General features: G+C 41.7%; 2 long non-coding RNA genes across 2 annotated transcripts in view; one reads left to right on the top strand and one right to left on the bottom strand.

Moving 5' to 3' along the window:
• The window catches only part of LOC144583540 (uncharacterized), a 28398-nt gene extending 21209 nt beyond the window's left edge, over positions 1-7189 (bottom strand). The window contains exon 1 of the long non-coding RNA XR_013537363.1: positions 119-7189. This is a non-coding gene — a long non-coding RNA (uncharacterized LOC144583540). The remainder of the gene's footprint in view (positions 1-118) is intronic.
• The window catches only part of LOC140707986 (uncharacterized), a 479255-nt gene that overhangs the window by 158446 nt on the left and 297577 nt on the right, over positions 1-23232 (top strand). The window lies entirely within an intron of this gene.

Here is a 23232-nt window from a genome sequence, read left to right as displayed (position 1 = left end):
CCATGGGTCCAGGAAGTGGCAATTTCTTTTCCCACACTATACCCACAACAAGACATTTTTTCAAAGCTCCCTCAGCCCCTCACATCACTTGAAATTCTGCTCTGGAGAGTTAGCTCACCTCACAAGTTGGTACTGAGGTCATCTGGATTTGCGTTTCATCAATTCAATGCAAATAGATTTTGACCCAAGTGTTTTCCTGTGGCTGACAGTCACGAACTATTCATAATTTGAGAATTAATTGAATAGCTGGAGGCTCTTAAGAGAGCACAGAATTTTCCATAGGTGCATGATCCTGATAAAAACATATAATAGAATTGAGATGCATACAGTAATTCACCAGACTAGGAACCAGTATGCAGTCCACAGCAGTATGCAAAAGATACAAAACTCTACCAGTTACAATATTTGGTATCAACTATCAGATTCATTCCCCACAATTCTTCCTCCCACCCCCAACACAGCCTGTCTTCTATTTGAGAGGGGGTCACAGTACAGTTTTAAGAAGGCAAAGTGCATACTTCCACAAGTGTCTTTGCAATGTATTGATTTTAGACTCCTTTTTAAAACAAGCTTTAAAAATGGAAAGTAAAGAAAAATAAAGTAAAAGATACCATGGATGATTTTTAAAGGACACAAATAGATACAGGAAATATGTTTTTAAAGATTGGGAAATAGGCTGCACATTAATTTTATCCACCATGGTTTTACTTTCCACCACCAAATTACTTCTCCCAAGGAAATGCTATAGTGTCAGCAGCTCATTCTTGAATCTTACAAAATGGTTTATGGTTTTAACATGTATCCTAGGATTCAATAATTTGTGTTTTTTTGGAAGTAAAACCTGTATGTATCACCATTATAAAGGAAACAAAGCATTTCATGAGTCCCTAATCAGGAACCTTAAGCAAGAGATGCCACAGAAAGTCCCTCCCCCCTCACTGGAGCCATCAGCCAGCATCCTCCTGACTAGGAAGAGAGCCCTTCTTCAGGGAATGGGAGGGCATGGAAGTTGCATGGAATTTTCCAGACATATAGGCATTTACAGCAGCAAACTGTGTAAGCAAACAGGAGGAGATGTCACCAGGAGATAACAGTTAAGCCCGCTATCTGCAACCTGTTTAACTGCCACATCTGCTTTTGAAAGTCACCTTAGGTAGTTTTGCACAGCAGCAGAGCATGTCATGCTGACTGACTTGGGTCAACTGTGTTGCAGGTGTGTGCAATATTTTGTATGAAGAGCTGTGCCATTCTTGTTGTGTTATCTGTTAGACTGCAGTGAAGATCAGTTTAAAACAAACTAGGAAGGTAGTTGAAAGGATTCACAATACCGTTGACTAAAATCACTGATTTAGGCCTTTCAATATAAAGACCAGCAATAATTAATAAGTCCCCTGAAATAACAGCTCCCACTTTTTTTAAAAAAATGATCTAGTGCCACAAGGACATGTTCTAGGGCAAGGATGATGAACCTTGGACTACAGCTCCTCAACTTCCTTCAGCATCGACAATTTTGGATTCAGCACACCTGTTGGAAAAGATTGGACAGAAGATGGTTTGTGTTCTGTTACAAGACCTGGTCAGCTTCAGGTTAACTACCTAGTGTGGGCTACAAGAATTTTGTGGAAAAAGCTGGTTTCAATGCACCTTTCTTATCCAAGAAATTTCACATGTTAAGTATGGGTGAGCATCCAAGATCAGGACATTCAAATTGAGAGGGAGGCAGATGGTTCATATATATATATAAATTAATTTGTACTGTCCTGATACACAAGACTGAAGTCAACTTACCAGTGGTTCAATAGCACATTCTCTAGTCATGTCATGCACTGGGGAACATTAGCTAAACTTTACAGGGAAAGTTCAGAAGGGACACAATGTTAGTAATTTCATGAGTGCTAGTCAGTAAGCTTTAGCTATTGCCAGCATTTCCCTGAAATGCTACAAATGTGCTGATGCAGATTTTGCCCCTTTCCCCTTGCATAGGTCATGGAAAGGAACAGAATGCTTTCAGTGCCACAAAGAAACTTTGAAACCACTTCTGCTCCATTCATGTGGTATGCATGACTTCATAGTTCCAAGGCAATCCCATCTCCCAATTTAGAGTTGTTTTACTTTGAAGCCTCTGGCATGTCTTAAGGCTTGCAGGCCTAAGCTCCCTATGATGGAACAATGGTTTGATTATAACCAGATGTAATAATCTGTTCAAACCTTCCAGGTATAACAGCATCCCCTACTTATCAGATGCCAATATGGAGCTCATTGATCCACTCTTGTGGAGCAGAAAATGGCAGGAAGTCCCCTGCTTATTTGGCAATCGGAGTGGCACTTTGGATCAGCAAGGCTGTCCTTGTGGCAATCAGTCACAAAGGATGCATCTCATCCAGGTGGCCAGCTTGCTAAACACTAAAAATCAGTCCATTTCTATCTTTTATCCCTTTTAAATTTTTATTAGAAAAATTACAAAATTTTGGTGGATCAGAGCAAGAGGATTGTGAAGATGATAAGGAAAATAGGATAAGGTGCAGGAGGAGTATATATGCTAAATAATATAAATGGATGGCAGACAGCACAAAGGGATAGAAGAACAAGACAAAGACCAGATTCAGTGCTCAGTTTCCATAAGGCACATTGTGAATGTGGATTGACAGTGAGGGAAAAGCTCAGAACCCATCAGAACTGCTGATGTTATGAATCTTATCTCTGCGTATCAGGCAAAATCCAAAGAAACAAAACAAAGACAAAGACAAAAAGCACATGGCACATTAAAAGCTAACTATTGTATTTTTATTAAGCTTTCGTGGACACTTCTACTTTGTCAGACATACAGAAACAGAATGAAATATTGGATGGAATATCAATTTCAGAAGTAGAACATTCTAATATTTATTGGCTTTTGAGTGTGTACATGCAGTAATTTAGCCCATTTTGTTTTAGGGTACTGTTGTAAATATAAACATTCCTCCAGGAGACAGAAAACAGACACCAGACCTAAGCAAAGATGAGGGAAAAGAGAGAAGAAAGAGGAGGTGTGTTTCTGTGGAAAGTTGGAATACTAGGGTTTCAGTTAAAACACAAGCGGGGGAGGGGAGAATATATAAAAATAAATATAAAGAAGATAGCTGAGGAATCAAGTGCATTAATGTAGGGAATATTGACAGTTTTCACCTTTGAACCTTGTGAGGAGTGATGAGCTTGGTAGTTATGAAGAAAATATCTCTTCATCTGGCTTAAGATCTTGAGAGTCTGGTTCAATCTCCTTTTGCACACAGTGCTTTGCTGCCTCTTCAGAAATGTAAACACATTTCTTTATTTAGAGCTTAAAATAGCATGGAAAGCCCATTACAAGAGATCTCACTTAGTTAGCTCAGGCTGTCTCTGTCCTTTAGATAAATAAATGGCTTTATTTCCCAGGTTTAGCAGCCCACACTTGCCAATCTTTTTTACCTTGTAGAGGGTCTCTCTCTCTCTCTCAGGGACTCCCTCCAAGTCTTTATATTCCTGCAGTGCTCTTGTTTTTCTTGGAGACCTTTAAGAACCCAGCAAGTGAAATGAGTCAAGCATTCAGACTTGAAAAAACAAAGCAAAATGGCTGAAGCATCAAACTGAATTCTTTTCTCAAAGTCAGCTCAGGAGCCCCTTAAGTCATGTTTGGCATATTCACAGGAGCAGTTGTTTCAGATTGGTGAAATATTATTAGGTATAAATTCACCACTCTGTTCTTTTTACAGCTGGCATTCCACAGCACAACAGTCATGAAATCTTTGATGTGCGGAGACAGCACCATGTGGCAAATTGTTCTAAGAACTGGCGTAGTATCATTTTTGGACACTTTTATGGGTGTGACTGCACAGCAAAGGAAATGTGGAATCATTTGCATCCATTCATTGTGAAGTCGCAGTAGGGAATTCAGGTTTCCCTTGGTCTCTTCTAGAAATGGGCATGAACTGTGGCTTGGTGGTGCAGCCTGGCACTCACACAGGTGTTCCACAGGCAGCACATGCTTCCCTCCCCCTCCTCCTCTGTATGATTGCCCACTCCCTGGCAGCAGCACACTTCCCTCCTCTGCCTCCCCCACACAATTATCCACTCACTGCCTCCTTGTCTGAGTGGGTGGCCACTGGAGGAGGCAGAGGAGGGAAGTGCACTGCTGCCAGTGAATGGGCAGCCACTCGGAGGAGGTGAGAGAGGGAGGTGTGTGGCATCCACAGAACACCTGCCATGCCAAACTGGGCCAAACTGTGGTTTGTGCCCATCTCTAGTCTCTTCACATTTACTGGCCACACAAGCAGAGAGGAGGAAAAGCTTTGTTTGCACCTTATTTGCAGTTCTATTTATAGCCATGAAAGTGGCACCATTACAAAGGAGCTATCTCAGAAGCTGTGAACAAGTCTAAACAAAGCTTTTCTTCCTTTATTTCCCCATTTCATTACCTTCAAAAAGAGGGTTGAAGGAGTTTTTTTTCACAAAGAAAGGAGAAGCTGTAAAAAAAGAAGAAGAATCTTAAAAGGGGGGGGAGAAGGGACTTGGCCTTGGAGGCCATGTGCTGACACTGCTTTGTGTGTGTGTGTGGTTTGTAGTTCATCCTACCTCATGAGGGAAAAGGTAAGGGTGAAAGTGCTTTAATAAAGCACCACTTTGTGTGTGTTTGTGTGCATGTTGTTTATTTTGTCTTTTCTGCATTGGTTTAAGTGATCACACACCTGAACCAATGTAGAAGGATTTTTTAAAACTAGATATTTGAGTGGCAGAGGGGAAAAATGGATTTGGGATCGGAGAACCCTGGGCTGATTTGTATTACATTTTGTGTCATGTGTCAATGAAAAAAATGTAAATCAGCTCACCCCATACCCATGACCTTTCTCATACTTTTTTTTATCAATGTGGTCACCCTCTAAATGTGTTAGTTTAAATTATTCTTTTTGAGTATTGTTTTTGTGTGGCTGCAATTGCTGGAATTGTTCATTACTACATGTAGAATCTAAGTAACCTTTCCTCTATATGAAATGGGAGATCTTTGACCAGCCAAATGTTTTGACATTCACATCTCCAAAAACGCAACCATCATGGCCAACTAAAAGATATCTTACTCATAACTCTGTTTATTTGGGTTGCTTCTAAAAGTTTTGATGAAGTACAATTGGTTATTTTCTTTTGGTTATTTTGTTTTGTCTTGTTTTGTTTTATATAGATCTAAACCACCCCACACCCAGAGGATTCCAGGGCTATGTACAGAAGCAAAACATAGAGAACACTTTTTTGTTTGTTTGTTTAACATGCTTAGGCAGATTGAAAAATCTGGACCTGGTTCAAAGTTGTTTGGCTCTGTCAACACTTTGCTGTAGAGTGGGGGATCAGAAATAGGATTCCAAGTGATGGTGTCATCAGCTCCCTTTCACTACAGTGGGAACTCCAGACATGTGCAAGAATGCCCAGCATGGTCTAATGACATCCATATTTGCATATACAAAGGCATCCAGTGTGTATAAGGATGGTGAAAATGACTCTGATTACCCATCATGGCAGAGGTTGTGGAATGCACAAAGCAGACATAGCTCCTATTAAGGGTGTTCCCAATCTGTGCCATGTCTATCCTTTGTGTACTTTTTTTGAAATGTGCTAGAAAGCTGCTGCAAGGCAGAATTTTCTGGCAATATGCCCAAACTGCAACCTTGAGGTTCTGGGTGGGATTTTCAAGTGGAATGGAATTTCTTTCCAACCGTAATCTTAGCAACAAGTAGCAAATCAATATTTGCTCCAGCCAGTAATCCTGGAGCTATGTGAAGCTTAACTTTATTGCATTGATTAATAATTCTACACCACCAGCACAATTAGCAGTATAATTCATCAGCATTACTTTCATGTGGGGTCATGCTTGTTAAAACTATCCTGAATAGCCTACATAGAGGAAAGGTTGAAAAGAAAAATTCTCTGAGAAACATGCATTCATACGGACAACTACAAAGTTGTTAGATTTCACTTCAGAGTTCTAATGGATAAAAGGATGCCAAAATACTACATTGTTACATTTTTTAAAAAACTTTGACAGTCTCAAATGAGGTTGACAAATAAAAAGGCACCCCATTCATTTTATTGCACTGTTGATAAAACACTTTGGTTCCATACTAATGCAAAATCACTGTAATAAAGTGCCTACAGCAAACTAGGTGAAACTGCATGACACACAAACCACAAAATAGAAAGGAGAAACCTGGGTGCTTTGTGCATCTATATAAGTGGATTATAAGACTTAAGGAAAGACTTCTGGATACATGTTACAGCCTAAATTCTAGAGTTTTAATGACATACAACCCTTTCCGTGAGATAAAGCTTGCCTCAAAGCTGTTCTTTTGTCTGTTTGTTTCTTTTTGCAGCTGAAGGGCTTCTGTGCTATGTGGATTAGGTGGCCCTTTGACAATCCTGAAACTATTTTCTGTGCAGCTTTTCAGGAGCAGAAGATTACAGTGGTGCCTTGCAAGATGATGTTAATTTGTTCCGCAAAAATTGCTGTCTTGCAAAAACATTGTCTTGCGAAACGCGGTTCCCCATTGGAATGCATTGAAATCAATTTAATGCGTTCCAATGGGAAAATTGTCGTGTTGCGAAAATCATCCATAGAAAACATTGTCTTGTGGAATGCGGTTCCCCATTGGAATGCACTGAAATCTATTTAATGCATTCCAATGGGGAAAAATTGTTGTCTTGCGAAAATCGTCCATAGAAAACATAATCTTGCGAAGCACAACAGCGATCGCAAAAACTAATCGTCTTGTGGATTAATCGTCTTGCGAGGCAATTGTCTCGCGAGGCACCACTGCAATTTGGATTTTTCACCCACTCTTAAAGAAAGGGAAGCCAAGTACTCTGCCCCCCTTTCTTCCTTCTGCCTTCTTTTGAAACTCAAAGAATTTTTATTTAGTCAGCAAAACAAGGTGACCCAGAAGCATGACAAACCAAATTAAAGGCAAATCAATAGTTTTACCTAGTGGATGCTTTTCTTAGCTTGCAGGACTGCTTATCTGGTGTCAAGAGTTCATAATGTTCAGGAACTGATGTCGGTCTTCAGTTGGTGCTCTTCAACAGTATCTTACACAATTCAGAAAAAATCAGGACAAGGCCACATGGTCTTCAAAACAATATGAATACAGGAGCAGATGATACCTTTATTAGAACATTAAAAAAAGCAAAAAACAAAAAGCAGATTGCAACTATTTTCATCTAAGAAGATAATCTGGCCTCTACATCAGCCACGAGGCTTTGAGACTTTAATAAAAGTATATAATTTTGGAACTACCCACAAGAAGTTGATGTAGAGCCTGAGGCAGATGGATTATCATTGAAAGCTCACTTAATTTTTTTATTGTTTGCTTTATTTTCTTAACTGAGGAAGAACAGTGAATACAGAGAAAAGCAGTTGGCATATATCATCATCTTTGGATGGTAATATGTATGTGTATATACTTACAATGACAATAAATTATTATTATTATTATTATTATTATTATTATTAAATCAATTTCATTCAGAATCATGTATTCCAGTTCACATGCCTTTCTTCCATTTCTTCTCTTGCATACTTCTGTGAACTTGCCAAGTATATTTTATTTCTCCCTGTTGTTCCAAGAGGAAAGAAAGTATGCAGGAATTTTTATGACCAAATATCTTGGAACCAAGCATGTAGTTTGACAATAGTTTGTTGCTTGCTGTTTTACCAGGCTTTATTAGGCTTTCTACGACAGAGGGCATCTTCAAGTTTTTCTCCCACCTGATAAAGTCACCAAAGACCATAAAGTAATGGTAACTTGTCAAAAAGCAGCCCTGACAATTGCTTTGTGTTTGAGTGAGAAGTGGTTAACAGATGAAAAAAGGAGTCAGCTTCTGGGATTTCCTCTTGCTTGGTATCTCTTTGTAAATGGTAGTGAACAGAAGAGGGCGTCCTGTAGACCATCTTGACTACTACCATTAGAGTTGTCAATATTCAGGCTGCCCTTTGCTATTCAAAGCTTGGCATCCTTTTACCTGCTGGGCAATGTGGGCATAACATTGTGTAGCAATATCAGGCCATTTGCTGGTGTTTTGACTCATGGATACAGAAGCACAACATTCCACTTTTGTCAACTAAAGGTTTTTTTTTTCCAATAATTGAATATTGTATAATAATGGCATACTCTTTTGTCAGTAGCCCATCTCCTCCTTCTAGAAGTGGTATAGTGGCAAATTCTGAACAGCAGGAAATAATCAAACTTAGTGTCCCCATAGCCACATGCCTACTGACAATCTAGAAATACATGCAGCTGTGGCCCGAGTCAAACATTGGGAAATCCAATTTTGTCAATTGTAGAGGCAAGCATCTGTAACGGACAGACATAACATCACATGTCCATCACAGCTGGGCAGTGAGTCACCAGCCTATGGTGTGACGGAGGGTGGAACTTAAGGGGAGGAGCTAGTATAAAAAGGGGGGTGAAGAGTGTGTGAGGGGAGATTAGAGATGAGAGTTTGAGCTGAGGGTTTAAAGTGATTGTTAGTTAGAGTGAGTGAGTGAGCCTGTCAGTGGAAAAATAGTCTGTGTGAGCCAGTGTTTATTAACAGTGATTGATTAATTGATTCTTTACCAGTGATTTACTATTTTTATTTTTCTGTAATCAATAAACCAGTTTTTGTTTTCAAAGTTACACTTGTCCTTTTATGATTATTTAAGGATAAGTGTTGGTGGCAGCAGAGGTTTTTAAAGTGAAGTAGCAACCACTCTTTGAAGTTTGAGGGTGGCTGTTACAGCATCTATTCCATCCCTCTCTGTCATCCATTTTTTTATGCTTTTTTCCACATGATGAACAATGAACCTGAAGAGTAGTGGTTCCAGCTCCTGTGTAGGCTCTACATAAAAGCAAGACCAATTTATTCGTGAAGGCTTTCATGGCCTGGATCTAATGGTTGTTGTGGGTTTTTTGGGCTCTTTGGCCATGTTCTGAAGGTTGTTCTTCCTAATGTTTTGCCAGTCTCTGTGGCCGGCATCTTCAGAGGACAGGAGTAGCACTCTGTGCTCTGGTGCAGTTTGTTTGGGAGTTGAGTATTTATAGCTGTGGGACCAGCATTTGTCCTTTTCAGGAGATGGATGATTATGGTGATCAGTGTGTTTTTTGTTGTGGGTGTATTGTTGTGATAAGGAGGAGAGATTATCTGTCACTGTGTTTGATGGGTGTTGTTAGCTGTGCTTTTGTGTGTGGTGATCCTTGTGGCTGGATAGAGTTCGTTGACCCTTTGCAGACTGTATTTTTCAGTGCTGGGAAACAACACAACAAAAACACAACAAAAACACAGGGGATGTTTCTGTCTCTGTAGTTTAGCATCCTGATGACCTCTAGTTTCTGTTGCAATGGGTGATGAGAGTCAAACTGCAAGTATTGATCAGTATGTGTAGGTTTTCTGTAGCTTTCTATGCCTAAGTTGCCATTGGATCCTATGATGACTGCACAGTCCAGGAAAGCCAGCCAGTTGTCTCTGGTGTCTCACCTGGTGAACTTGACATTTGGATCCACTGCATTTATGTGATCTGTGAAGGGCTATACTTCCTGAATCTTGATCTTCACCCAGATGTTGTCCATATATGTGAACCAATGGGTCAGAGTCGTCCCCTGGAAGGTGTTCAGTGCCATCTTTCCCACTTCTTTCATGTACAAGTTGGCAATAATGGGCGACATCGGGGAAACCAGGGTGCAGCCATGTTTCTGTCTGTAAAAGTTCCCTCTGTAGGTAAAGTAAGTTGTGTTCAGACACAAGTCCAAGATCAGGCATATCTGTCTGGGTTGAGGCTGCTTCTGGTGGAGAGGGTGTCGTCTTCTTCCATTCTCCTTTTTACAGTTGTTGGGGCATCAGGGGTGGAAATTCTGGTGAAGAGGAATGTGATATCAAAGCATACCATGATATTGTCAGTATTTAGTTTCTTTTCCCTGACCTTGGATACAAACTCCTTTGAGTTGTGAATGTGATGGTCTGAGTGTCCAGCCAATGGTGCTAGGATGGTGGCCACGGATTTAGCAATGTTATATGTTACTGAGTTTATGCTGCTCATGATGGGTGTATCTTGGGAAGTTCATAAAGCTACTTTAGAAGGATGAGTAGCGAAAAGTTTCAACCTAACAAGAAAGAAGTCCAGTTGCAATGACTCAACTTCCAGATAACCTCACCTGGATGACTGAGAATCTTCACAGATATATCATAGATTGTTGTTAACAATATATTGTTGCTGAGAAAATCTATCCCACAACCCTTGAAGGTAAGCTCAGAGAGGATGGGACATGAGGAGTGGCAGAAATGTCACCATTGTTATACAACAAAAAGGCACAGTTGTGGGCCCTGAGAGCCTTCTCTCCTTTATACCATTGCTTACTGGAGTGGCCAGGAAATAACCTACATTAAATTACTTCTCTTTTCCCCCCAGGAACTCCCTCGGCTCACCTCGGAGCTGAATTAGGCCTACCCTCAATTGCTGCTAGAATCGATCTGGCTTATTGATATTGGCAGAGACTGAACATTTTGGAAGACTCTTCCCTGACAACGTGCTGCTGGTTAGAACAACTAAAGTCTGGTGGATGGGCACAACAATGTCACCAAAAATTAAAGGCCCACAACCTTTGGATGGAAAAGTTCCTTAGTTTAAGCTATCGCTACCTTAAGAACTGGATCTTTGATCATGATGCTAGTCAGGATAGGTCAGCTATTGTTGGGTCCCGTTTTTCTACCTGGTATCTCCAACTTCAGGTGAATCAAGAAAACCAAAATATTTTGAGTAATTTACTTTTCCCCAGATTTGCAGAGCTTTCACAGAACTTAGATGTGGACAGATGGCCTCAGCATACCCCGAAGGGAGATATAAAGGAATCCCAGTCGAGGAACGAAAATGTGTCTTTGGCTGCAACCAGACTGAGGATCTCACTCATTATCTACTATTCTGTCCTCTCTATAAAAATCCTAGGGAAAGATTTCTGCCACCCATCGTTCAGATGTATTTTAACTGTAACACCACTGAAACAGTAGTAGGATTGCTTGCTGATACACAGTTGCACATTACATATGCTGTAGCACAAATTGCACTAGCAGCTAAGAATCTGAGGCTTCAATTTGTCAGGAATCATAATGCCATATAAATGCTGAATAGAGTGGACTGACATTATACGTTTTGACAATATTCTTAGACCAGGTTTTATTGTTTTTAAAGGTTTTAAGGTAATTACCATTTTTAATTGGATTTTATATACTACAGTAGTCAGTACATTGTAAAGGTCTATGGACAGAAACAATAAAGTTTATATGTATGTACTTTCCTCTTCCTGGTATCTTTAATGTGCTTGGTGAAATGTCAATGTTTTTCCTGGAAATATGCTTCTCGAATGCTCCTGCTAGAAAGAGTGGACCCTCAACTTACAAATGGCTCCACTTACAGACTTTTCAAGTTACAGACTTCTCTGGCCACAAAATTTAGATTTGACTTGCAGCCGGAGAATTGACCTACAGACCGGGGGGAAAAAGGAACAAAAACGGCCGGTTACGGATTAATTGGTTTTCAATGCATTGCAGGTCAATGGAGCCTCGACCTACAGACTTTTCGACCTGCAGCCACTGTTCCAATACGGATTAATTCAGTAAGTTGAGGGTCCAATGTTTATAGAATAAATACTATTGCCCACCGCCACCATCACCACCATTGCTTTTGAGAGTCATCCTTGTGTTTGTGGCATCAGTTTGATTTCCACTGGACTTTTCCACCCAGCCTGTGGAAGGTCATCTGTTGGGATTGATTAAGCAGGCCTAACATGCTTTTGACCCACAGGGAAAGCCCCCGGCCATGTCCCGGCCATGTAGGAAATAGACACTGCCCTGATTTTTAGGCTTCTTTGTTGGAGGGGATTCAAATGTGGCTTCTGCTCTATAATGCACAGCAGACAGTATTTGTGTGCTGCTATCAGCACATACATTCTTTTCCAACAACACAAGAGGTGACTCTACACATGGACATCACCAGTTGGGCAATACTGAAATCAGATTGATTATATTCTCTGCAGCCAAAGATAGAGAATCTCTATACAGTCAGCAAAAACAAGACCTGGAGCTGATTGTGGCTCTGATCATCAGCTTTTTATAGCAAAATTCAAGCTTAAACTGAAGAAGGTAGGAAAAACCACTGGGCTAGACAGGTATAATCTAAACCAAATCCCTTATGAATATACAGTGGAAGTGAAGAACAGATTTAAGGAACTAGATTTGGTGGACAGAGTGCCTGAAGAACTTTGGATAGAGGCTCGTAACATTATACAGGAGGCAGTGAGAAAAACCATCCCAAAGAAAAGGAAATGCAAGAAAGCAAAGTGGCTCTCCAACGAGGCCTTACAAATAGCAAAGAGAAGGGAAACAAAATGCAAGGGAGATAAGGAAAGCTACAGAAAATTGAACTCAGACTTCCAAAGAATAGCAAGAAGAGACAAGAGGGCCTTCTTAAATGAACAGTGCAAAGAAATAGAGGAAAATAATAGAAAGCATAAAACCAGAGATCTGTGCAAGAAAATTGGAGATATTTGTGCAAAGATGGACATGATAAAGGACAAAACTGGGAGGGACCTAACAGAAGCAGAAGACATCAAGAAGAGGTGGCAAGAATACACAGAGGAATTATACCAGAAAGATTTGGACATCTCGGACAACCCAGATAGTGTGGTTTCTAACCTTGAGCCAGACATCCTGGAGAGGGAAGTCAAGTGGGCCTTAGAAAGCTTGTCTAACAACAAGACCAGTGGAGGTGATGGCATTCCAGTGGAACTATTTAAAATCTTAAAAGATGACGCTGTTAAGGTGCTACATTCAACATGCCAGCAAGTTTGGAAAACTCAACAGTGGCCAGAGGACTGGAAAAGATCAGTCTACATCCCAATCCCAAAGAAGGGCAGTGCCAAAGAATGCTCCAACTACTGTACAATTGCACTCATTTCACACGCTAGCAAGTTTATGCCCAAAATCGTCCAAGGTAAGCTTCAGCAGTATGTGGGCCGAGAACTCCCAGAAGTACAAGCTGGATTTCGAAGGGGCAGTGAAACTCGAGACCAAATTGCTAACATGCACTGGATTCTGGAGAAAGCCAGAGAGTTCCAGAAAAACATCTGCTTCTGGTTCATTGACTATCCAAAAGCTTTTGACTGTGTGGACCACAACAAACTATGGCAAGTCCTTAAAGAAATGGGAGTGCCTGACCACCTTATATATCTCCTGAGAAATCTATATGTGGGACAGGAAGCAACAGTTAGAACTGGATATGGAACAACTGATTGGTTTAAAATTGGGAAAGGATAACGACAAGGCTGTACAGTATATTGTCCCCCAGTTTATTTAATTTATATGCAGAATACATCATGAGAAAGGCCAGACTGGAGGAATCCCAAGCCGGAATTAAGACTGCCAGAAGAAATATCAGCAACCTCCGATATGCAGATACCACTCTGATGGCAGAAAGTGAGAAGGAATTAAAGAACCTATTAATGAGGGTGAAAGAGGAGAGTGCAAAAAATGGTCTGAAGCTCAACATTAAAAAAAACTAAGATTATGGCCACTGGTCCTATCACCTCCTGGCAAATAGAAGGGGAAGATATGGAGGCATTGACAGATTTTACTTTCTTGGGCTCCATGATCACTGCAGATGGGGACAGCACTCACAAAATTAAAAGTTGCCTGCTTCTTGGGAGGAAAGCAATGATAAACCTCGACAGCATCTTAAAAAGCAGAGTCATCACCTTGCTGACAAAAGTTTGCATAGTCAAAGCTATGGTTTTTCCAGTAGTGATGTATGGAAGCGAGAGCTGGACCATATAGAAGGCTGACTGCCAAAGAATTGATGCTTTTGAATTGTGGTGCTGGAGGAGGCTCTTGAGAGCACCCTGGACTGCAAGGAGAACAAACCTATCCATTCTAAAGGAAATCAACCCTGAATGCTTACTGTAAGGACAGATCCTGAAGCTGAGGCTCCAATACTCTGGCCATCTCATGAGAAGACTCCCTGGAAAAGACCCTGATGTTGGGAAAGTGTGAAGGCAAGAGGAGAAGGTTACGATAGAGGATGAGATAGTTGGACAGTGTCATCGAAGCTACAAACATGAATTTGACCCAACTCCGGAAGTCAGTGGAAGACAAGAGGGCCTGGAGTGCTCTCGTCAGTGGGGTCATGAAGAGTCGGATAGTACTAAACAACTAAACAACAACAACAAATCAGCACATAATACCTCTGCTTAAACCAAACATTTAGACTTAGCATAGAATAAGAAAAAAAAAAAACCAAGAGAGAAACCAGACACACATAAGAGCTGTGAGCCCCTCCACCAAAAAAAGGCAGACTATATTTTGAGAAATCAAGATTGTATTTCAGAGTGGCGGCTTTGCTCCTCTTTGTTCTACTTGTTTTAACTAGTTTTCAATGAATGGCTTTTCTGAACTATGTACCATGATAGAAACTGTTCTGCCTTCTTCGTGAAGGAGGGATATTAAGTTGCAGCTATACATTCATTAATGCTTGGGAAAAAGGATCAGCCTTCCTTTTGCTGTTGTGCTTGGACAAGCAAGGGTGGGCAGGTATTGGAATCTACATAGATGGTAAGAGGTAGCTATTTCTTGAGAATCCAAGGATAGATGCTTGCAGATAACAGTATGATATAGTGGTTAGCATATTGGACTTGGATGGAGGAAATCAGATTACAACTCCCTGCTCAGATCTCAAACTCTCAGCAAATGGTCTTGAGTAAATCACCTGTTGTCAGTCTAATGTGCCTCACCAAACTGCTGTGAGAAAGAAATCCAGGTTTGCTGCCCTCAGGAGTTTGGAAAATGGGTAGAACACAAATGTAATTCAAAATGGCAGAAGTGGTAAAGGAAAGAATAATGTGTCTTTGATCTGATTGATACTAGTATTGATGCTGGCTTCCATGTATGTAATAGCTAGGCCTTCTTTACGGGCCTTTGGAACTGGAATCCGTACTTGCACTATGCAAATATACTTGGTTTCACATTTAGGTACAGTGGTGCCTCGCTTAACGAGTGCCACGCTGAGCGATGAAATCGCTTAACAAGGCACTCTGGGCCATCGCTGGAGCATTCGCTCAGCGATGGCCCCTATGGCGATTTTTCGCTGTGCGATGATCGCTAAGCGATTCGCTTAGCGATTTTCGCACAATGAAGCAGGGGAGAACAGCTGATTGGCGGTTCCAAAATGGCCGCCGGAAGGTCCGCGCTGCATTTTCGCGCCCTGCCCTCGCTTACCGAGGGCGCGAAAATGGCGGCGCTATGGAGAAACATCGCTTAACGGTGAGTTTTCAAGCCATAGGAACGCATTGAACAAAGTTCAATGCGTTTCTATGGCTTTTTTTTATTCCGTTTAGCGATGTTTCGCTATAGCGAAGGTTAATCCGGAACGGATTAACCTCGCTATGCGAGGCACCACTGTATATCCTAACTAGGTTGATCCTCCTGCCCTTTCCCGGCTGCCTTTCCCGCTTTCTAAGCCCTGCAGAGCTTAGGAAATGGCTAATGCAGCCATGAAAGGGCAGCATGCTTGCACCCCTTTGATCCTGACACCCTTTCCCGGCTGCCTTTCCTGCTTTCTAAGGAAACAAATCCCCCAAGACCCATCAGAAATGGGGGAAAAAACCCAAAAAACAAACAAAACCTGCAAACCCCATTACAGCGTAGAAACATAATACTACCACCCAGCCCAAAACCACGCTGCAAAACCCACCCAGAACATGGTTGTTCTGGGTTTTTCGGGCTCTTTGGCTGTGTTCTGAAGGACGTTTCGCCAGTCTCTGTGGCCGGCATCTTCAGAGGACAACAACCATTAGATCCCGGTCATGAAAGCCTTCGCGAATATACCACCCAGAACAGTTTTTAAAAAGCAGAAAGTAGCACCTTACCTTACCAGGCAGTCTGAAGCCTCGTCCGATCGCACTCACTCTAACTGCTGGGGTGAAAGAGCTACAAAGAAGCAGCTTCTTTGCCTACCAACAGTTAGCAATTTGAATTCCCCGCCTTTTTCCCCTGCCTTTTTCTGTTCATAACTGGAATCTCCGGCCGCAAGTCGAAGCAAAATTTTGCGGTCGGAGCTGGTCGTAACTCAAAATGGTTGTATGTTGGGAATTTCATAAGTTGAGGCACCACTGTAATAAAGTTGGCCTCAAGTCTTAAAACCTGTTTGTACTTGTTTTGAGAGCCCTTTCATGAACCAGAAAAATATCTTGCATGCTACAATGAATGAAGTTTATATGGGAGAGACAAACGAGCAATGCAGAGACAAGTTGTAGGTGCCTGATTTTATCTGTAACCACTGGCAATTTATAAACATTATATAGTGTAGAAATCCTTTACTATCAAAATCTTGCAAATGGAGCTATATATAATCCACAGGAGATGGTATACCTTAAATTCATAGTAGCGTGTAGCACAGCCTTTCATTTGATCCAGTGATTTTTTTTTTACTGTGCCAATAAAGAGGGATTTTGACAGACTATCTGTGCTAAAATTCCTTTTGATAAGATTCCCAATTAGAGCACCCTTTCCTCTGTGTTCATCATGCACCGGCCTCTGTTTCTGACAGTTCCATTTAAAAGGAACTGGCTTTTTTTTGGCAAATCCTATTGTTTTGTGATATCTAGTCATTTCCAGCATTGTCCATCTATGTTCCCTCAAAGATGCATGCATATGTGTCTGTGTATGCATGCAGAGCTCCATTGGGCTGTGCACTGGCAGTTGCTGTTGGTGCCCATTTTCTGGTTTCAGCTGAAACACCCCATACCTGTACACGCATGGAGCAAGACCCCTGCACAGCAAAGCCAAAAATTAGAGGGAATGTTGGTGTCCATATAAATTAATTGTTTCCAAAAGATCTTATCATTTACAGCCCTGCTTGGAAACTAAAGGCCATGGGTTCCTTTATTGAGCCAATCCATTTCATCTTCCTCTTTTCCTACTGCTATCACCTTTTTCTAGTAAGAGAGACCAGAAATATATTGCTGGTTTACGCTTGCATTTATGAAAATTGCTTAAGCCTTAGTAACAAATTGCTGCTTAGTGATGAGGTTCTGGTAGTATTTCTGGGTGCTCACTCAAAATTTAGGGATAAGCTTTGGATTCAGAAATTATTCAGAACCTGAACTGAAGCCATTTCCAAACCAATCTGAAGCAAAGTGAGGAAGCAGAAGGTGGCACCTGAATCAATTGTGGCTCTCTGTATTTGTTTGTGTATATGAAAATATATATTAAAAAACCCCAAAGACCACACTTTGCACTTGCCAATCTCACAGGTTGCTGTTTCATCCCTGTAACAAAATCAGCACACCAGAAGCAAATGGCTGCTCTGCCGGCGATCATGCTTTGCCTGGGCAGAGCTTCCTTGCCCTCCCTCCCGGGATAGCACAAGACAAAGGAAATCTCCCAAATGCAACCCAGGAGGGGAGGGGGAGGGAGAACCCCACTAAATCATGTTCCTCTTTCTTTTGGCTTCTTTCGAGGCTTGCAAGCTGAGAAGGGAGTCACACTTCTGTTTTGCTCTTGCTTTTGATTTTGGAGGGGGGTTGCATCGGCAGCCCCCCCCCGTTTGGAAAGTGGGGGAATGCTTTGCTGCTGACACTAGATGTAGCTTGGGGGAACTCAAATTTAATATAAAGATATATTAAAAAGGGGGGCAAGGATAAAATAACTTAGAACAACAGCCGACTTAGGCCTTGCTTGGTCTGTTCAAGCTAGGGTTGCCAGACGTCCGGCAAAACAAGGACATGTCCTTGTTTTGAAGCTAAAGTCCTCTGTCCAGCAGGCAAAGCTAAAAAGCTTTAAAATGTCCGGCTTTTCTATCTTCACCCCCATCCCCTGCAGCCAAACCTCAAAATGTAAACCACCTCTCCATCCTTCCTTGGTTGTAAGGCACTTGTAAATCCTCTGCACTTGTAAATCCTCCCTTCTTTTAGAGATTGGAGATAAGCCAGCTTGATTGGTTACAGCTGTACAACAAAGCCCAGGGCAATCAATGACTGCTTCCGCCGGAGGTGACTGAGAGCATGAGGGAAAACTTCAATTAAGGAGGGAAGAAAGGTGCGAGAGAGTGACTGGTGGCTTCACAGAGCTTGTTTAAAAGTAAGATTGTAGAAAATTTAGGGAGGGAGGGAGGGAGGGTGTATGTGTGTGTGAGAGAGACTTACTTTTATAAAACCATGAAAAAAGGTCGTGACTGCAAGGGAGAGAAGGCTCAAAGGTGCGAGGGAGGGGTGGGTGGAAATGGACATGAGAAGAAATGGACATAGTGAACTGAAGCAACTGATTGTTGAACATTGAGGAAGGGTTTGTGTGTGAGAGAGAGGGGGGAGAGAGAGACACACAGAGAGACTTGACACTTCCACTCTTCTGCAATCTTAAATCATTTGTGCAAAACAAGAATGAACAGTTTTTGAAAGACTCTTGCATGAACAGTGGAGTTTATTTTTCCAAAGTTGCCCAAATGCAAGTTGCTTTTCAGAGTTACTTAAAATTTATGAATTATTCTTCTGTATTTCTGGACACAATGGCAACGTGGAAAGAGTGTTCTCCTTGATTAATGCTCAATGGACAAAGGAAAGGAACAGACTCTTAGTTGACTCTGTAAAAGGAGTCATTTTCACAAAGTACAACTTGAAGAATATTACTTGTGAACAGTTTTATGCATACAGTATGTGATTGCTAATGAAGATCTGAAAAAAGTTGACTCCTCTGAGAAATATGTCATATAATTAATAAAAATTAAAAGGTAATAATTGCACAATTAGCTGTTCAAATAATGTTCTTTGGTATTTTGAAAAAAGCCTCCATTGAATTTATTTTTATTTTTTAACATGACTGTTTCTTGGTCAGTTCACGAAGAGACGTTTATTGGCAGCAATTGTAATAAAATTGTATTGATTGCAAGTTTAATCTGGAACAATTCAAATGAAACACTCAATATGTCCTCCTTTGTCCTCCTTTTTGTCTTTCTGTGTCCTCCTTTTGTACCAATATATCTGGCAACCTTAGTTCAAGCCTCAGGAATTTAGGCAAAGATACAACAACAACAACAACAACAACAACAACAACAACAACAACAACAACAACAACAACAACAACAACAACAACAACAACAACAGCAGCAGCAGCAGCAGCGGCGGCGGCAGCAACAACAACAACAACAACAACAACAACAACAACAACAACAACAACAACAACAACAATAACAATAGAAAAGGAAATCATCCATAAACAAAGTGGAATAAAATACATTACAACACAGCAAGGGTGGAAGAAGAAGCCAGATTGTCCCCACCCCACCCACCCAACCTCCATTTGGCTTGGGCAGCTACGGGCAGGTTATATTTTTTTAAAAGAGAATAAGCAAGTAAGAGGGAGGAATGAAAAGTGGAAGTGCACATAGCAGGCCTTGTACTGCCACTACGTGCCTGGACCAGTGTGGCCTGAGGGAAAACAACCCCATCTTCCTCCAGCCCAGAATAAATTAAAAATAAAATTAAAATAGAATAGAGTAGAATAAAAATAGGTTAAAAATAGAATAAAGATAGATTAAAAGTATAGATTACCAGACAAAAATTGAGAGAGTTTAAGCAGCAACTCAGCTGCATAGTAGGAAGAAAGAAAGTCTCACTTAAGGAGCTGCAAGAAATTGTGGGACACCTGAACTTTGTGTGCCGAGTAGTGGTGCCTGGCAGCACCTTGTTGAGAAGGCTGTGTGAGGCCATGTCCGAGCTTTGACGTCCATTCCACAGGATGTGGGTGATGACGGGCATGAGGCAGGATTTGCTAGTGTGCATCCGGTTCTTGGAGTTTAATGGTGTCTCCTTCTGGAGATCTGAATTGAACCTCAGGGCAGAGTTTCGGGTACAAACTCATATAGCAGGCTCACTGGGCTATGGGATTTATTTCAAAGGAAGATGGTGTACCAGCGTATGGCTGGATGCATCACAACAGAAGGGGATCACCTGGGACCTGATGTTCCTGGAATTTTTTCCTATTCTTGGTGTGCTTTGGCTGTAAGTGCACGAATGGGCCAATTCTGTCATGCGTTTCTGGTGCAACAATTTAGCAGTACTTCATGTTATTAGTAACCTCACTTCACATTCTGAATGTATGATGTGCCTGGTGTGGGCGTTCACCTTGCACACCCTGCAATTTAATATTATGGTGCAGACAAGACATATCCTGGGCCTCGATAATAGCTTAGCAAATGCCTAATCCTGTCAACACATTGATTGGTCCAGGGAATTTGATCTAGGAGCCAATGAATTCCCAGAGACACTGTGTCCCAAGGTTTGGCAAATTGGTGGGATGATGCTCAGAGCAATAGATTTGGCTCTGGCCCCACAGACATGCAAGGGATATGCTGCAGTGAGTACAGAATTCCAGGAGTTTAGAAGCCTAATAGATTTAGATCTGCTATGGGCTGTTCTGGTTGAACATCTCCAGCAATATGTAGTTACCTAAACATCCTACCTTGAATTGCCAGTTTCAATTCAAGGTAGGATGTTAGTATTAGCCTTCCCCACCACAGAATAATAAGGTGAGACAGGTGTTATGGGTAAACTATGGACACATTTTATTATTAACAATTATAAATAACCATAAAAGCGGGGGGGGGGGGCTGCCATAGTGCGGAATCAAGTTTTGCATCTGAGGTCTCACCGGACCCCTTATTCCCCCCCCCCAAAAAAACAAAAACAAAACAACAGGTGAGTCCAATGCCCCAAGGTCTTGTGGTCCTGATGACAGCGGGATCCTGGCCAACCCAAGTTTGACCACCGCTGGACCTCGAGCCACTATCACATTGGTGACCATTGGTCCACGTGTGGCCTGAGTGCATCCTCCCTCCCACACACTGTAATTTCATGATCCACAAGCATGCTTCACCTGGGTGGAGCTTCTTTGCCCTCCCTCCCAGGATAGTGCAAAACAAAAGAAATCTCGCAAATGCTACCCGGGGGGGGGAGGTGGAGGGAGTGCCCTACTTAAGCACACTCCCGCTCCTTTCGGCCTCCTTCAAGGCTCACAACCCATCCACCTTTTGGGGCCAGAAAGGAATTTTTACCCATTTCCTGATTGGCAGTTGGAGGCAGGGAGTTTTTGCTTATCCCACATTGCGCAAGCTGTTAAAGGGTGGAAATTAGGATTGTCACACTGGTGGGTAATGCAGAATGAACAGGTGAGTCCCCTTGTAATCACAGGTAACCTTATAGCTCACCCAGCCTCTCAGCACTGTGGATAGTGAGATTACAGTGTGTGGGAGGGAGGATGTGCTGGGGCCACACCCAGACTGATGGTCACCAATGGGATGGTGACTCGAGGTCCAGGGGTGGCCAACCATGGGCCAGTTGGGGTCCCACTGTAATCAGGACCGCAAGACCTCAAGACCTCCAGCAGATGCAAAAACTGATTCCGTACTATGGCAAGTTCCCCTAAAGTGTGGCCCATAGTTTAGCCATAACACTCATTATGGGGTGGGGTGGGGCGGGGCTAAAAGGATTGGCAGCTCAAGTACCACTGAAAAACCCAAGCTGTCCTGAAATCACAATCATGGAATCTCTGAGAAAGCTCATATTGACCACAGAATTTTCCTTATTCTGTAATCGTGAACATTTTGCATCCTTGTTGAGTTATGAAAGGGATATTCGTCGGTTAGAGACTTTTATTGGCATTGTTTTCATTTCCATAGAGTAAGTATACACAGGATGTTATTTTTCAGTACACTTTCAAATCCAATCAACTGAGTTCCTTAGGTCTGTGAATGTGAATGTCCCACAGATGTCCTGAGTTTCCTGTGTGGGTTTTAAGTGAGGTACACCACAACAGTATTAAGAATACCCCTTTGCACTTTACATTTTTAAAATGCCTGCTGCTTGCTTTAATTTTTGCAGCATTTTGGTTCTTACGGTTTTTCATTGTGCACACCAGTATTTCAGGTAGAATGGGTGGCAAATGTGATGTACAAAACAACAGTCAGGTAGTCTATCCTCTGGAGCAGAAAAGCTCCTAAATGGGGATATTCCTTTCCCCTTCAATGAATCTTTCTGTAGATTAAATTTGTAGATTAATTTTCTGGATGAAGATCTGGAGAACATTTCTGTTAAGAATTTGTCAGGAGGCATATTGCAGGTTTAGGAAAGTGTTTATCCAATACTGACCCAGTAGAGACAGCTGAAAATACAGTATACAGAACCAAAGATAGTATGTAGCTATATAGGAAGGAAAGGACTATAAAATGAGTAATCTAATTTGGTATTTCCTTTGAACTTTATTTCCTAAGGTATTCTCATATAAAATTCATTGGCTATCTTTATATAATTATTAAATCGTAATATATTGTACATGGTTATATTTCAAAGTTGCAACGAGGGAGATCTCCACAAAGGAATGAATCATAGAAATCAAAGAAAAGTGAAGTTGGAAGGGGCCTACAAGGCCATCAAGTCTGACCCCCTGCTTGATGCAGGAATACAAATCAAAGGACATCTGCCATTCTTTCCTCATAAGTCATTGGTTTCCAGCCCCCTAACCATCTTTGTTGCTCTTCTCTAAACTTGTTCCAGTTTGTCAGTACCCTTCTTGAAATGTGTTTTCCAGAACTGGACACAATACTCAAGGTGAGGCCTATCAAGTGCTGAGTAGAAGGGAACTAGCACCTCACAGGATTTGGAAACTATACTTCTATTAACGCGGCCTAAAATAGCATATGCCTTTTGTAGTCACATCACACTGTTGGCTCATATACAGCTTGTGGTCTACAACAATCCCTCTCGCTTGTAGTATTGCTGAGCCAGGTATCCCTCATCTTGTAAATGTGAATTTGATTTATTTTTCAGAAGTGTGGTAGTTTGCACTTATCCCTGTTGAATTTCAAGGGACGTGGTGGCGCTGTGGGCTAAACCGCAGAAGCCTGTGCTGCAGGCTCAGAAGACCAAGCAGTCGTAAGAGTGAGCTCCTGTTGCTTGTCCCAGCTCCCGCCAACCTAGCGGTTCGAAAGCCTGAAAATGCAAGTAGATAAATAGGGACCACTTCGGTGGGAAGGTAACAGCGTTCCGTGTCTAAGTCGCACTGGCCATGTGACCATGGAAGATTGTCTTCGGACAAAACGCTGGCTCTATGGCCTGGAAAAAGGGATGAGCACAGCCCCCTAGAGTCGAACACGACTGGACAAAAACT

This window comes from Pogona vitticeps, chromosome 6 (genome assembly GCF_051106095.1).
Source record: "Pogona vitticeps strain Pit_001003342236 chromosome 6, PviZW2.1, whole genome shotgun sequence".
In the NCBI taxonomy this organism is placed as follows: domain Eukaryota; kingdom Metazoa; phylum Chordata; class Lepidosauria; order Squamata; family Agamidae; genus Pogona; species Pogona vitticeps.
The sequence above is the reverse complement of the archived record's forward strand: the minus strand, read 5'-3'. Positions and strand labels throughout refer to the sequence as shown.